This window comes from Uranotaenia lowii, chromosome 1 (assembly GCF_029784155.1).
Source record: "Uranotaenia lowii strain MFRU-FL chromosome 1, ASM2978415v1, whole genome shotgun sequence".
Classification (NCBI taxonomy): domain Eukaryota; kingdom Metazoa; phylum Arthropoda; class Insecta; order Diptera; family Culicidae; genus Uranotaenia; species Uranotaenia lowii.
Genome location: NC_073691.1, coordinates 27,012,022 through 27,028,245, shown reverse-complemented (window position 1 = coordinate 27,028,245; position 16,224 = coordinate 27,012,022). Strand labels below are relative to the sequence as shown.

Below are 16,224 nucleotides of genomic sequence, written 5' to 3'. Positions count from 1 at the left end.
AATTCCGTTAAAATGTTTAGCCTTTTTATCTGATTGCGGCCCACAAACGTGTTTAGAAATTATGACAAGTTGAACGCACGACTTCGATTGGAATTTGATTCCTTATCTTCACCTAACGATTATTCAAAGTTGTCAAAGTCATTTATTACTAAGCTCTGATTTTCTTGCATTTTAACCTCAAGTCCGAGATTTAAATTGGGAGAGGATATACGCCAGCATTGCTGCATCGAAGCATCCTCCTAGGTGAATAACTTTTAACGTCATTTTTTGCCAGCAGTGATCGTTTTCTTGAGATCTGGCAACACTGATATAGCCATTTTTTTATTGAAATATAAGAAATGTTGATTTTCTTATTCATAATATCATCAATATTCTTTCGCACTTAAAGAGAATTTTTTTTAAGGATTTAGGAAAAGATCAGAGCAAGATTAGAGCTTGTATTGGGAACCACTTAAATTTGTGTTCCTAAGTCTAATTTTCAAGAACTTAGTCGAACTTTTTAATTGTAATTTTTCTTCCTTGGTGGATTGCAGGTGGATTTTTATAAATTTCTGTAAACCAATTATGTATTTTGCAAGAATCGTCATGCCTAGATGAAATTATTAACATTGAAGATGTTTTCGGTCAATTGTTTGAAAAACCTTATTGGTTGATTTCGTTTTCCGAAAACTAATACAGAGGACTAAAATATGCCAGTTATGGGAATATTTATAAATTATACTAGCTGACCCGGAGTGCTTCGTTACACCTTCCAAAAATCAATAAATTGTGTGAAAATAGTTTCTTTATAAATGACTAGCTGATTTACCCGGCCTTGCTCTGGTTCACATTAAATATAAATCAAAATTTATCTGACTTTTCGAAATTTTGAAAGCTTTTAATTCATCATTTTAACAAACTTGGCCATGTTTGTTTGGCCATGTGGTTTTGTAAGCCTATTTAAAGTTTTGATTGGATTTTTAACAAAGTTTATCGTTTTCATATTATTGAAAAACTAATAGTTATTAGGTCATTAGTTATTAGCTAAAATAATTTCCCTTGAATGCCTATTCATCGAATCACGAACAACATTTTAAACTAAGGTTTTTAAAATGCTCCGATTTTCCTTTTTAATTTTCCATTTTAACATTCAAAAAGGAATTTTTTTATGGCAAATTTTATCCTGACTTGTTTTGAAAGTCTAAAATACATTCGATGAAGTGGTTGGTGAAAAAAAAATATTAAAAGTGTTTTCTTCTTGATTTTTACTGAATAATTCCGTGGATTTGACCAAATTTGCTCGGATATTGCCCGGATTTTGGGTTAAACATTTTGAAAACAACTACGCGGATTGTTCTAGAAAATTGCCCAGATTTTTTCGGTCTGAATACGTCCGGAAAAATTCTGGCAACCTTATCAACCCGTAGTTTTTTGGGAAGCCTGACTAAATTTAGTCTTTTTAACAATGTATTTTTTTATCTTGTCCATGTGTTTTCTAATGAATATCCAATATCTTAGGCTTGAAAACATATGTACACGACCTCTTTTGGAGATTATCCCACTTTTTGAAATGAATGATCTGTCGTAGATTAGTATATTCATGTTTAATTCGTACTTATGATGAGAATGAGAAGTTGTTTCAGATGTTAAAAGTTTCATTAATAGTTTTAAAGTTATCAAAAAAACACATCACCTCGGAACCGAAATCACCCATTTATAGCATTATGAAAATTTTATTTGAGTTACATTTCAATTTTTCTATTCTTTGACACAACTTTTACATTAATTATCTTGAAGAGTGATCAATGTAAAAAATCCTAAACATCCTTAGAACTCATTCGTTTGAATTTGCACTTCTAAAGGCTCTAGTTTTCTCATAATTAGATGGTAGAATTGATGACCAACAATAACTCAAAATTTATAAATTGACCGATGAAATTAAATTGTATGAAATAACAACTTCGGATAAGGTATTAAAAATTTTAATGCATTGGATTTGTTTTCAACTTTTTCCAGAATATGCACGTTTAATTGTCAAATCTGCCTGTTGAATAAATTCCTAAACAGCAATCAAAGCATTGAGATTGCAGCATTCAACTCACTACCCTTAATTAAGTTTCTTTCTCTATGAGGAATTCCTAAAATATGAAAATGGTTGGTTCCTAAAAGCTGGAACATTAGTTTTTATTTCAAAAAGTTATTCAACTGTAGAAGTCAATTCATAATGAAGGTAAATTATTGTATCCATTCATCGCACACTGCAAATTCTTGTTGACTCTCAACGCCTCCCAGCGGCGATTGGGACCACTTTGAAAACCACTATTCTGATCAATATGTTCCTAACAGGCGATTAGTTTTTTTTTTATTCCAAAAGTTGACTTATTATTTCATCCAAGAACCACGTGCTTGTGCCCTGTGCTACGAACATCAGTAGACGAAAAAAGCCCACCAAAAACTTCGCTATCAAATTTTTAATCATTAGCAGGCTTTAATTTGTTGTCCAGTACACGTGAACTCTGGATGGTCGATTCTTATGCATGGCCCATGGTGATGGTGAAAACAAACCCGCCAAAAGAAATGAGACTCTCGAAGCCCCCCAGCATTTTGAAAACCATTTCAATTCTAATCAATAAATACTTAACAGGCTTGTTGTAATTTTCAATCCAAAATGAAAGCTCATTATTGCATCAAGAAATCTCGTACCATTACCACGTGCTTTCAGCAGTAGAATGTAAAAAAAAACACCCGCCAAAATTTCTCCATTCGAATCTTTAAAGCTTAGCAAGCTTCGATTTGCTTTCCAGTACACCTGAACTCAGGACGATCGTTTCTAATGCCCGGCCCATGGTGATGGTGAAAACAACCCGCCAAGGGGAAAAAAAGTCGGTTGACAAAATGGGTGCCATGACTTTTGGTTTGTGGGAATAAAAACGAAAGTTGTATGGGAGGGTCCCTTTTCTTAGGTGGGAGGAGCTCAAAACTATTACTAAAACCTTACCCTGGTCCAACTACATCTCTGTACCAAATTTCAGGTTGATCGGTTAAGCGGTGTGGATTTGTATAAGGTGCATACAAACAAACATATATAGTCCAACTCATCTTTATATATTAGATTTTAATATCTTTACATTGAGATCTTTTTTCCCGTTTCTCCTCTTAAAGAAGGAGAGGCCTTGCTTGAATAAAAAAAAACCTCTCTTGTTAAAAACTGCTTTCTATCGCTTGAAAAGTTTTAAAAACTATGTGATTTGAACTCCCTTTTTAAGTTAAATTTATTTTATGAGCCTTTCAATATGTCAAAACAAACGTATGGCATCTATCCCGTGAGGGGTACCAAATCACCTTAGCAATAATGCTTGTAATTAAATAGTCTTCCAATTTTTTACCATCTGCTAGATCACCCAAGCAACCAAAAGTCGCATTTTCACTTGAAGATGGAACTCCGAAGTTCACATCACATTTGGCTGAAAAAATGTTTTACGGGAGCTTCAGGTGACTCTTGTCGCGTAAAAGTTACTCAGGAACTTCCATCGCCCTTTAAAAGGTTAAACTATCGATAACGGATCTTCTAAGTGCTTTTAATGGAACTTCTTTCAAGAAGGTCCATAATGTTCGCGTAACATTCTAAAACGCACCATTAAGATACTTGAAGGTGTTCTAAAGAACCTGTGTGGGAATTCTAAGCGACACATGTCAAAAATGTCTGTCAATTTCTTGTCATGGTATTTGTTTTGTTTGTATCTGTACTGATATTTACAAATGGAATTCGATTCAAGATTTTTTCGAATTTTTCTCATAAATGTTAAGATATTCGAACAAATTTTTGATGTTGCGAATTTTTGTTACTATTAGGGGAGAGGCGGCCTATATGCGCATATTAAGGAAAACACTCATTTTCTCCCATATTCCGATAGATATGAGTCTGAAAACTATATGCACATGAGCGAACATCTGTTTTCTATACGTAAGAGCAATTTTTCCGTTAAAATCTCTTACAGTTTTTGTGAAAATAATTTTATAATTAAAGAAGTCAAAATAGCCGATTTCCGAAACCGGCGGGCTAAATGCGCATATTTATGTTTTAAGCTATATTTCATTTACACTTGCAACATTTTGAAATTATTTTATTGAAAATGGTAGAAACGGATATTAAGCATACCTAAAGGCTGAAATTTTGGTGAAATTTTTTACATCACTAGTTCTTTTGCATGAAACATAGTTAAGTATGCCATATGGCCATATTTCATGGTAATATTTTGTTCATATTGTATTTTTATCGGATCAGTATGAAGTTCTTCTTTTTTCGCTGTAAGATCGTGATTTGAGCGTAGATTTAATGTTTAAATGATAGAAAGTAAAAAATTTATAAGAATAATCTATTTTTCTTGATATAGGCATTTAACCTGCCTTGATATGGGCATTCAGAACCTGTCTCTTATTCCAATATCTTATCATCCACAACTTTGCCAAAAGCTTCAATTTGTTGAATTTCCGATTTCCAGATGAATAAGAAAGAAAAACCATTAAAATTTTTGTTCACAGAATTTATACGCACAATAATTAAAGTTCAATATATTAGAACAAAACTGACAAAAATCTTATTAGAATTTTTAAATTTTTTCGACTTTATATAACAATTTAATTTGTTCATGCCATGTGTTAAAAGCGTATTACCCTCAAACTGCACTGATTAAATATGATGAATCTCTAGCCATATCGTCAATCGACTGTATGAGCATATTACCCAACATGCGCATTTAGGAACACTTCCCCCTATATATTATATATTGTGTACTGAAAGTCCTTTAAACTAAATAAGGTACAATCTATTGACCAACCTATTCAATCATCTCAAATGACATTAAGTTTAAATACTAATTATTACAGTGGCAATGAACTAATGCTGGATTGGTCGAGAGGCTGATGAGTTTCATTGCAACCTAGAGAGCAGCGGTTCAATTCTCTAGACGAAATTTAAACAATATAATTAAAACCAATAAGATGGACCATGATAGACCGGCAACCTAGCAATCTGGCATCTGGATGTCAGAGCAATCTGTCAATCGTATTTTTTTTTCGGCGCGTAGAAGTTCCTTTACATTCCCTTAGAAGCTGAATAGCGTTCTCTACAGCCACCTAAACGAACTTGAATGTAGCTTTAAGAACTTAAATTTTGGGCTCATTAGCATTCTCTTCAGACACAAACGAGAGCTGATTAAGCTTCTATGGAACCTTTTTAAGGGAATTCTGGTTGCTTGGGCAGCAACCGAGCTATTAAAATAAATTACCCTTCCCTTTTCCTATCGAATCAGTGAATGGAGGGAAAAGCTTTGAACAATCAAAGAAACAAAATTCTACTTAAATACCCTCTGCTTTTATATTTTAATAATAAGTTCTCGAGTGATCCAATAATATTGTTTGAAAATCTCCCTCTTCCTTCCCCTCTTCCCGATGGGTCTCAAAACATAAAAAAAATCATTACTCGTACTCGAATATACTTCCATGATAAATTTGATTGTTTTTTGTTCAATTAGTTCTCGAGTAATGCATAAAACTGTATGTATAAAATCCCCTTTCTTATCCCCGCCTGTGGAATAACCGATGGGTCTCAAACATCGTAGAAACTTGTCTAGTAGCCTTATACCTTCATATGTGCAATTTGGATTCACTTGCATGATTTGTTATCGAATAAAGCATTAAATTGTATGGAAGATCCCCTCCCCTCCTTTGTATCTCCCCTATCGAAGAGGGTGGAATCCCAAATAATCATAGAAACATTTCTCGTACCCAAATAACCACCCATGTCGAATTTGGTTCCATTTTCTTGATTAGTTCTCGAATTTTGCAAAAAAAATTGTATGGGCCCTCCCCATTTTCTATCTCCACACTTAAAGGAGGGAGGAGTCTAAAACCCTCTTCGAAAAATTCTTCCTACCCATATACCCTTGCATGCCAAATTTGGTTCCGTTTGCTTGATAAGTTCTCGAATTGTGAGAAAATTTTTATGGGAGCCCCCCTCCTAGCTTCCTATTACCTCATTGTAAGGAGAGAAGGGTACCAAACTATTTTAGAAACAATTTTCGTATCCAAACACACGCCCATACAAAATTTGGTTCCATTTGCATGATCGGTTCTCGAGTTATTCAAACAAGTTTATTTGTTCAAGAAGCCCCCTGCCCCTTTCAGAGAGTGAGAGGGGTCTTAAACTGTTATAGGAGCCTTCTCTGGCCCTCAAAGATCCTCCTGCCAAGTGTCAGGGAGCAGATAGACAGACAGAAATTCATTTAGCTATATATAATATATACATTACAGTAGTTCTCCGATCAATTTTGAACTGATTCATGCCTAAACATGACAATATATTCTATCTAACAGTAGGGCTCCTCCCATTTTTGGAACGGGGGTGTTTCATACAAATTTAACATAAAAAGCGAGATACACTGCGGTTTTTTTACGCGGTTTTTTTACACGGTTTTTTTAACGCGGCTTTTTTTACGCGGATTTTCGAATTAACGCGGTTTTTTTTTAGATATGAGACCTGAGACCTGAGACTTCCCAGACAACCGGAAGTCGTATTTTCTTTTACAGATTACATCGTATAGAATGTTATTTATACTCATTTTCGTATATCTGCACCTACAATGTGCGGTCCATGCATATTCTTTATCGTATTTAAAAGCATTGCAAGATTTTATTACAACAAGAAGTATTTATGTATATATGAACTTGACCTTTGTGTACGACAATTCGCAAAAAATCCATGGAACGACCGATATACGGTGATCAGCCGTGATTGAGAAATTTGGTCGTGCTATGCATAAAATAATTCGAAATAAAAAACGTATATAACTGCATTGATTCGTAATAATGTGCATGCAATCGTATACCTTTGCAAATTAATTCGCATGTCTAATTTTCGTAAAACGTATTTGCTGGAAATCGTAAAAGAATACAAAAAAGTTCAATAACATCGTTTATGGTTATGGGACATCGATGATTGGAATCGTATTAAAGGAGGCTTCAAAATGTTGGTCTATTTTTAGATCATCGATGACGTGTTCTACGATTTAAAAGATTTAAGTTATAGAAATATACGATTTGCTTTTGGTTTAATACCTTTGAAGCAAATCCCCTTGAATTTATATATTCCAGATAGCGTCGAGAAACCATCATGAGCTGCTGATCGAATCTTCAGGGGATCAAGTCCAGGCGCTAACAGTACATGAACGTGGAAAAAAATCAGCAATCAGTCCAATAATAAATGTGTACGATATAAACTTGAATTTGACGGCAAAAAACACATTTTTTTTTTGAAATAATCTTATTTTTATTATTTTTTGGGGATGAATAAACCAATTGGTTTAAAATCCCAAAAAAAAAATTATTTTTTTCAACTGACGAAAAATGAGAGCTCTGCACTCAAGTCGCAAAAGACGACCAAATAAGTCGTCAAACTTTCCATATTGTTACGAAAAATGTCGTATATTACAACCTCAATCATCTATATGATGATGTAAATTGTCATAGTATATTCCAAAAAGAATCAGGGTAGTCGTAAATGATGCGCATGATAAGTCGTGCAAATCGTAATTTAATACAAACCAAATCAAGAATATGTTTGCTAATGTATCTATATGGCCTCCAAAATGATACGTATATACTGGTTTTGCTACATTATATACGATATGTTTACACGTATATTTGCACGTATATTTGCGTTGCAAATTCGAAATACCCACCAAATGGTTGTCTGGGTTGAGACCTGAGACCTGAGATTTGAGACCTGAAATATGAGACCTGAAATATGAGACTCGAGATCTGAGACACGAAACATGAGACCTGAGACATGAGACATGAGAAGATCTGAATTCCACACTGTCAAATAAGCCTCACTATATTCTACTATTCTATTAATCTAATTGATTTTGTTTTTTATCCTAAAAATAAACTATCATTGTACGCAAATTTTTAAATAATCATGGTTCTTACGCGTTTTTTTAGTAACGTGCTTTTTTACGCGAATTTTTTAATTAAAATGGATTTTTTACGTAGATTTTCGAATTAACGAGGTTTTTTTTACGCAGATTTTCGAATTAACGCGGTTTTTTTTACGCGGATTTCCGAATTAACGTGGTTTTTTTACGAGGATTTTCGAATTAACGCGGTTTTTTTTACGCGGTTTTTTTACGCGGGACGAAATACCGCGTAAAAAAAAAACCTCAGTGTATATCGAATAATTTTTAATTGATTTTCATCAAATTTAAAACCCGTACATGTTTTGTCGAGACAGTGACTGTTACTAAATGACAGATTCGCCCTCCGATAGAAAGAAAGGCACAGAGAGCACAGATTTTTAAGACTGCTGCTACGAAAACAAAGTTTTTGATTCGGCCTCCGGTAGAAAGACGAAATGGCACAGATTTTAAAGGCTGCTGCTACGAACAAAATTGTTTCTGATTCGGCCACTGTAAAAAGACGGAATGGCTTTAGAAGCGCAGATTTTTAGGACTGTTGCGGCTGATTGTTTGCTTTGATTTGGCCATCCTGTGGAAAAAGACGGAATTGGCTTAGGAAGTGCAGATTTTTAAGGCTGTTCCTGCTGATTGTTTGTTATGATTTTGCTTTCCGGTGATAAAGAAAGGAATGGCTTCAGAAGCGCAGATTTTTAAGACTGTTGCTGTTGAATGTTTGTTTTGGTTTGCTCATCCGGAGGATAAAGACGGAATGGATTTGGAAGCGCAGCTTTTCAAGCTGCTTCTGCTGATTATTTGCTTTGATTTGGGCGTTCCGGTAGAAAAAGACCGAATTGGCTTATAAAGTGCCGATTTTTAAGACTGCTTTAGCTAATTGTTTGCTTTGATTTGGCCTTTCCGTGAAAAAAGACGAAATTGTCTTAGGAAGCGCAGGTTTTTAAGGCTGTTTCTGCTGACTGTTCGCTTTAATTCTGCCCCCCTGTGGAAAAAGACGGAATGGCTTTAGAAGCGCAAATTTTAGGGCTGCTGCTGCTGATTTTTTTCTATTTTGATTTTGATTTTTAAGGCTACTGCTGCTGATTGTTTGTTTTGAATTGGCCTTCTGGTTGGGAAGGCTGTTTTTAAGAATAGGTAGTATCGAATTATTCCGGTTCTCGTAAACAGAGACAGAGTGACAAGAAAAACACAGTTTGGGAAAGCTGTTGCTAAGAACGTTTTCGAATTGTTCCGGCTCCGATAAACAAACACAGAGCGTCAGGAATATGGAATTAAATTAAGGATATTTGGTGAATAAAACATTGTTTCAAAAATAAAAACAAGTGTCGATGCGAAAAAAGTAGTAAATTAGTAAAACTCACCTCTAGAAATGTAGAGATGAGATGAAGGATATGCAGAAAATATATATAAAATAAATAAAATAATACTTGTATTAGATGTTTGCTTGTACACAAAAAGCAGGTCGAGCTCGTCGAGCCATAATTGGTACAGTGAGGAAAAAATCAATAAAAATAAATAAATCAATCCAGTATTTTGAAATTTCCTTATTGGATTTCGATGTCCTTTCAATCCTTTGAATCCAGCCTCAAATCTGCTGAAATTTTACTACGGCTAAAAAAATAATACCAATTTGAATCAAATTGCCTGCCCCAAACACTTGAGTCGAGTTCAGCCGGGTCTGACCAAAGTTCTAACTAATCAAGGGGTGGGAGAGTCAATTTAGTCGGAACATTCTACCAAACGACTGCTACCGATAAATTAATCGTCCAAATAACACCTTCCGAACGAATGGCCGCGAGTAACACCTCGCACGAGGGGTGATTCTGACCCTGCCTCTAACTCTCTTAATCACCGGTGTCATAAACCGGTAAATCAACCCCTGCCTGGTTCAGCCCTCCTAGCAGAAGGGTACTTATTATTACCGCAAAATTCTCGATTCCTAGCTGATAAAATCGTAAACAAAGCTACTTTAATCATCATTAGCTTAGACTGAATGTTCCTTTTTGTCTTAATAAAGATTCTTACGTTCGAAGTTCCTTAACCGAAGCTAAATTGAGCTGGTCAGTAACACCAATGAATGGCACTAGCTAGAAAACCGCAAGATGACATCCATTCCATTTGCTCTAACATGACTTTATTGCCCTGGTAACCAGTTTTCGGTGCACGTTTGTCGTTACGTTTTAACGGTTTTAAGCAGGTCGAACATTTTAATGGGATGACACTAAATATTATCGACGGAATATTCAACGGTACAATTAAGGTTTAACGTTATTATTGTCGACAGTTTGAGCTCGTAACAGATATTATGTCAGTTATCTTATTAACCAAAACAGTTAAACATAACGAATTATAGTGTGTCATTTTTTTCTTTTTTTCAGGTAAATTCACCAGAACATCTTCGGGTTATGTATCAGAGAATCACTTGGCAAACTTTACTTGACAAGAAGGTAAGTATAATGAGATGATACAATTTTCGAAAAGTCAGTTAATAAGGACAAAAACTAAAACCGGCAATTTTTGTTAACACGAACTAGAAAAAATATCTTCAAGTTTTAGTAACTGATCTTGAAATTTTCATTTTTGCCAATATACATATATAATTGTCATATATAATTGTATCACAATATGGCATTTTGTCTTTTTTTTGTCATTTCCGTTATTTTTGTCGTTTTTGTAATTTTTTTCAATTTTGTCTATATGTCATGTTTGTAATTTTTCTCATTTTTGTTATTTTTATAAATTGTGTCATTGCTGTAATTTTGGGCATTTTGTCATGTAAGCTTCGCCTTTTTTTGTGTTTAATATTGTAACTTTTGTCATTTTTGTCATTTTTTCCATCCTTGCTAATTTTGTGATTTTTGTCATTTTGGTAATTTTTGGTATTTTTGTTGTTTTTGTCATTTTAGTTAAATTCTAGCTGTAACTTGTCAAAATGTCGACTTACGATCATACAGTATTTTGAACTAAAAAACCGGCATCTGCATGCCATAAATTAACCTTCTTTTCAATGTCACGTACCCCACCCCGGTGATTTATCGACAGACGACTATACAGCTTATGGTTCGACTTAAAAACCATCGTTTAGAATTCTTAGAACTACTCCACCAATACGGAGCGGACAGCTCTTGATCGACCTTGGCCGCCTGACTTAAAGTTGACCATCAACTCAGTCGACTACGATGATCGTGCGTTCTGCCACGCCCTTTTCCTGTGCCTACTTGTCCTCCGATTAGTTAGATGATTTTCAACTTTTCCGAACCATTCGCCATGTGGTTAGAAGGTTGGGAGGGTGGATGGAAAAACCGCCGATTCTGACAGTTGAAGGAAAAATCATCCAAACGCGTGTGCACCCGTCATACATATGTTAGCTTTTTTAAACGGTTGTTGCAGCCTGTGTACACAAAAGGGGTAATTTTTAGAAATTATTACATCACATCATCCGTCCGATGGATTTAGACAGCAGCAGTTTTGCCAATTCCTCACGAGCGGGGTCGAATTTTCTCGGTCACAATCGACGCCGACATCGGCATGAATGAAATGGCAATTTTTCTTCGTTTTCATCGGCTTTTGGGGCGTGGGTTTTCCACGCGTCATTTTGCTGTTCGTTGCCTTTTGTTTATATTGGGATTTTTATTCGCTTTGGGGGTTTACAGAGAGTCTGACATCAGATGATTCGGCCTTTTCTGGCCGTAAATAGTTTGTGGTTTGGCTTTGTTTTTTGTTTTTTGCACTCGAACAAGCAGAATCTGCTCAACGCACTTAAGTTACGTTTTAAATCGAGAAGGCGGTGGAAACAGAACAGATCGATGTCACGTCATTCCTAGTATGTGAATGGTTATAAGTAAAGAGACTAAAGTAAACATAAAGAGGCGCCATTTGATCCATTAGGAAAATACCCTGCGATCAGATCTGTCAGATGCAAGCAACACTGTCATTTTCTTTCCAAATCTCTAGCGTAATATTTCATAAAGGCGGAACTGCCAAATGTATACAAATCGAGTTAACGGTTTTCTGGATGTACGTGGACTCACGTTACTTAATCAACGCGGTTTCAACTTGAAATCACTTAAAACATATTGCACTTTTGTTGAATTACATCATCAAAAAGTAGTTGATTTTTTAAATAGGATTTTATTTGATGTTCTGAAATTTTAAACGCGTTTTTCAAGTTTCGAGTTAACTGCTAGTTTCGCCCTTTTGAAATGTTACGCGAAATCTGTTCCAATAACTTATTAACAAACGATTTTGACACATCTTCAGCTCGATTGGAATGACACTGATCGATAATCGAAAATTCCAATCGGCACACGGCGCCTCCTTACAGTATAGTCTCTTTAGTGTATAAGTAATGACGTTTCTGTTTGTTTTGATTATTTGAATTTTTTACAGAACTGCAGCCGGGCTTGCTGCGATTCTTATAAACATACAGAATTCATGACTTTCCTTTAAAGGTTGGGAACTGTGTAACATCCCTTCCCACCCAATTGACTGTTAAGATTAGTCTGACATAAAGTCAGGAAATCTTTCAAACTAGCAATTACACATGGCGTTAATTGGTCGAATAGATTGGCGCGTTACTATTCGCCAGTAATGGATAAGCTTGCCCCATCACTCTCTTTGTGGGTGAATTGTGATTTCTAGCAACCTTCTCTGACCCCACTGGTTTCTCATCAGTTATCTGACAGAAAAAAACCCGTATTATCCGTTTCCGTCAAACAGTTAAAACTGCCTCGTAAAATACCTGTTTAAATAGCTACCGTTTATCAATCTTAATGAAATTACTGTTCGAAATTTCATAGTTCTCCAATGTGATCTACTGAAACCTAATTTAAATTAACAGCAACCCTTTGCTGTAGAAATAAGATGAAGAATATTGTGGCCCTTGAAATTTTCAAACTATCCGAGTTCAAATGACAAAAACGGCAAGAATGAAAAGCATTGCAAACAATCCAAAATTTTACTCTATTAGAATTTTTTTTTAAATTTAACTGTCATTGAAATTCATTCAATTGCACTACAAACTAAGAAAAAAAAGGAATTTGGTTTATAAAGCAAGATTTTGAGGTTCGGAGTAGGCGTTGAATAGATAAGACGAAAATAAATTTATCTCGTGTAAAAAAACTGAAAATTTTAAATTGTTTTGATATTTTATCAACCCTTTAATGCATGACTTTTTTAAATAATGACATTTTAATTTGAATAACACAACTTAACAAGTTTGAAGTCATTATTTTGAGTCTTATGAGAGTAATGGCCCATCAAAGTTTAAAAACATTATTTGAAATCTTGGATTTATTTCGATACGATTTTTCAATTTTTTTGCTAACATTGTGATTAGTCTAGAAAGATGTTTGTGTTTCATTTAGATCAAAACATTTGTTGGAATTCCGAAATTTGAAGAAATAACAGCGATTTTCCAAAAAACTAGTTTTTTTTTTTCAAAATAATAAATAAATATCATTTTTGCAATTTTCCTGCACGAATTGCCATTTTTTTCATTGGATTGAATCTAATTTTGTTGGTCCAATTCTTGTATAAATTAGACCTAAGAATAGATCACGGATACAGGTGCTATCAATATCGAAGTGCATAAAAATTCTAATATCATTCAGCAACATCATTAAAACTTAGATTTTAGCGATATTTTAATATGTATTCGAAATATTCATTGATTTTTTTAAATTTATGAGTGATTTTTATGAAGACGAAACAAAATGTTCAAAGAAAATTGACTATGTTTCCACAGACGAAATTCATATACTCAGTGACAAAGATTGTGCAAAAAGATTTTAAAATGGTACAATATGTTTGATATGTTTGTGGAGATACACTGCCGGCCAAAAGTTTGGGATCACCCACTAAAAAACATGCAAATTTTGATCGTTCATATCTCAGCCGTCTTAGGACATATTGAAAATCTTCTGATCTCATTTGAAAGATAATGAGCAATAGCTATCTCGGAGGTATTTTGCCCAAATATAATATTTTAGTTTTGAACTTAAAACTTAACCTAAAGTTATAACATTTTCAAAAAATCGCACTCAATATTCAAAGCCGATCATCTCGGGATAGGGTGGACCAAATCTCAAAATTTCAGTGGCATTAGAATTCCTGTTCTTTACTTCTCAAAACACAATCAAAAAATTTTTTGAAAAAATTCAAAAACGTATTTTTAATTAATAAAATAGACACTCGAGTTGTCGTCCAAAAGTTTGGGATCACCTCTTTGTATGGTGAGTTTGGGAGCATTCTTATAAAAACATGCAAATTTATTTTATTCATATCTTTCTCATCTAACATCGTATTGCAGATCTGAAAGGTTCATTTGGAAGCTAAGGAATTGTTATTTTTTAATAAATTCATTCAAAAATTATATTTTGAAGTGATAACCATAAAAAAAATCACCTGAAATTTATTGTTTTTTTGAAAGTTCCCAGATGTTTTTTATAGTTCTCACCTTAAAATATAATTTTTGAATGAATTTATTAAAAAACAACAATTCCTAAGCTTCCAAATGAACCCTTCAGATCTGCAATACGATGTTAGATGAGAAAGATATGAATAAAATAAATTTGCATGTTTTTATAAGAATGATCCCAAACTCACCATACAAAGAGGTGATCCCAAACTTTTGGACGACAACTCAAGTGTCTATTTTATTAATTAGAAATGCGTTTTTGAATTTTTTCAAAAAATTTTTTGATTGTGTTTTGAGAAGTAAAGAATAGGAATTCTAATGCCACTCAAATTTTGAGATTTGGTCCACACTATCCCGAGATGATCGGCTTTGAATATTGAGTGCGATTTTTTGAAAATGTTATAACTTTAGGTTAAGTTTTAAGTTCAAAACTAAAACATTATATTTGGGAAAAATACCTCCGAGATAGCTATTGCTCCTTATCTTTCAAATGAGATCAGAAGATTTTCAATATGTCCTAAGACGGCTGAGATATGAACGATCAAAATTTGCATATTTTTTTAGTGGGTGATCCCAAACTTTTGGCCGGCAGTGTATGTTTGTCAAATGATCTATTTAAAATAACCTTTTCAATCGGATTACAACCGATTCTAACTTATATTCTGTCAATGTAATATCTAACTGATTGAAACAAGTAATTTACTACACGAAAAAGTATTTTCAATTTTTCTTTGTTGAAAGGATAAAATGAAAGTTTAAATAATTAAGCATTGAATAGTATTTAACTACAAAATATGAGGCAGATATTGGCAACGAATCGCAAAGTTTTTCAAAGCAACTTTCTTCAAACCTGGCTCACAATTCAACATGTTTCCAAATTGTGTCATATGAAACTTTTTGATTCTTCATACCATGTTTTGGTTTAGTGTGTATTTGTCTTTTTTTTCAGCAGTCTTTTTAATATTCTGTTTTGTGAAATTATAGTAAGGGACTAGGCTTGGTTGTGGGATATTCGAATGGTTGCTTTTCTAATTATTTGAGTGTTCATATTTTTTTTTAAATTCTCAAGTTAAAATCGCTTTACACATGTTAATACGAGTTCCCTGAGGAAATGTCTAGGAACATAGGAGGTGTAAAAAAACGAAGATCGCACCATTTTCCAAAAATGGCTCCTGATCTATAACCTGAGATACTTGAATATAGATTTGCAGACGTATAGACGGTTTCTATACCTGGTGATACTGACTTATCATTGTCTCAGAGTTTTTCAAGAAAAAAACTGGAATAACAGGTTTATGGTTGACCCTAAAAAATATCTTACTAACATCCTTCTTTCATCCCTTATTGACTACTAAGACGTGGCCGGCGCTGTTATTGTGTTTTTTTAAGGGAGAGCATGAGTTTTGTGTATTGAGAATGAATTGATAATCCCAAGCTGCATTCTTTTGGCAAAATTGATGACCTCGACAATCAAGGAGTAGCAAACTTTGACGATGTGGAACTCGAAATGTATGCAATATGTTTAATCAAAGATTTACTATGTTTACAAAATATTGTGAATTTCAGTATTTCGGGTTAAATGATTTAAGGTTAATATGACTAGTCAATCAAGGTAAGCTTAGAGTTTATTAGGGAGTGTGTTCGGAAAAATGCAACAACTTGTTTTGTAATAACTTTTGAATTCATGAATGTTCATTGATGAAATTTTTAGCAAAGCTTTCTGGTAGTGTAATGTTTATATGTACATATTTTGTAGTTTTTTCTGACTAGTGGTTTTTGAATGACCTCCAATGAAGAATTTTTTCGACATTAACAACACGTGCGCCATCTATAATGCATACTATTAACATCCCCTTC

General features: G+C 34.0%; 1 protein-coding gene across 1 annotated transcript in view; it reads left to right on the top strand.

Annotated features, from left to right (window-relative positions):
* LOC129761044 (muscle-specific protein 20-like) overlaps nucleotides 1–16,224 on the top strand; it is a 132,559-nt gene that overhangs the window by 55,915 nt on the left and 60,420 nt on the right. The window lies entirely within an intron of this gene.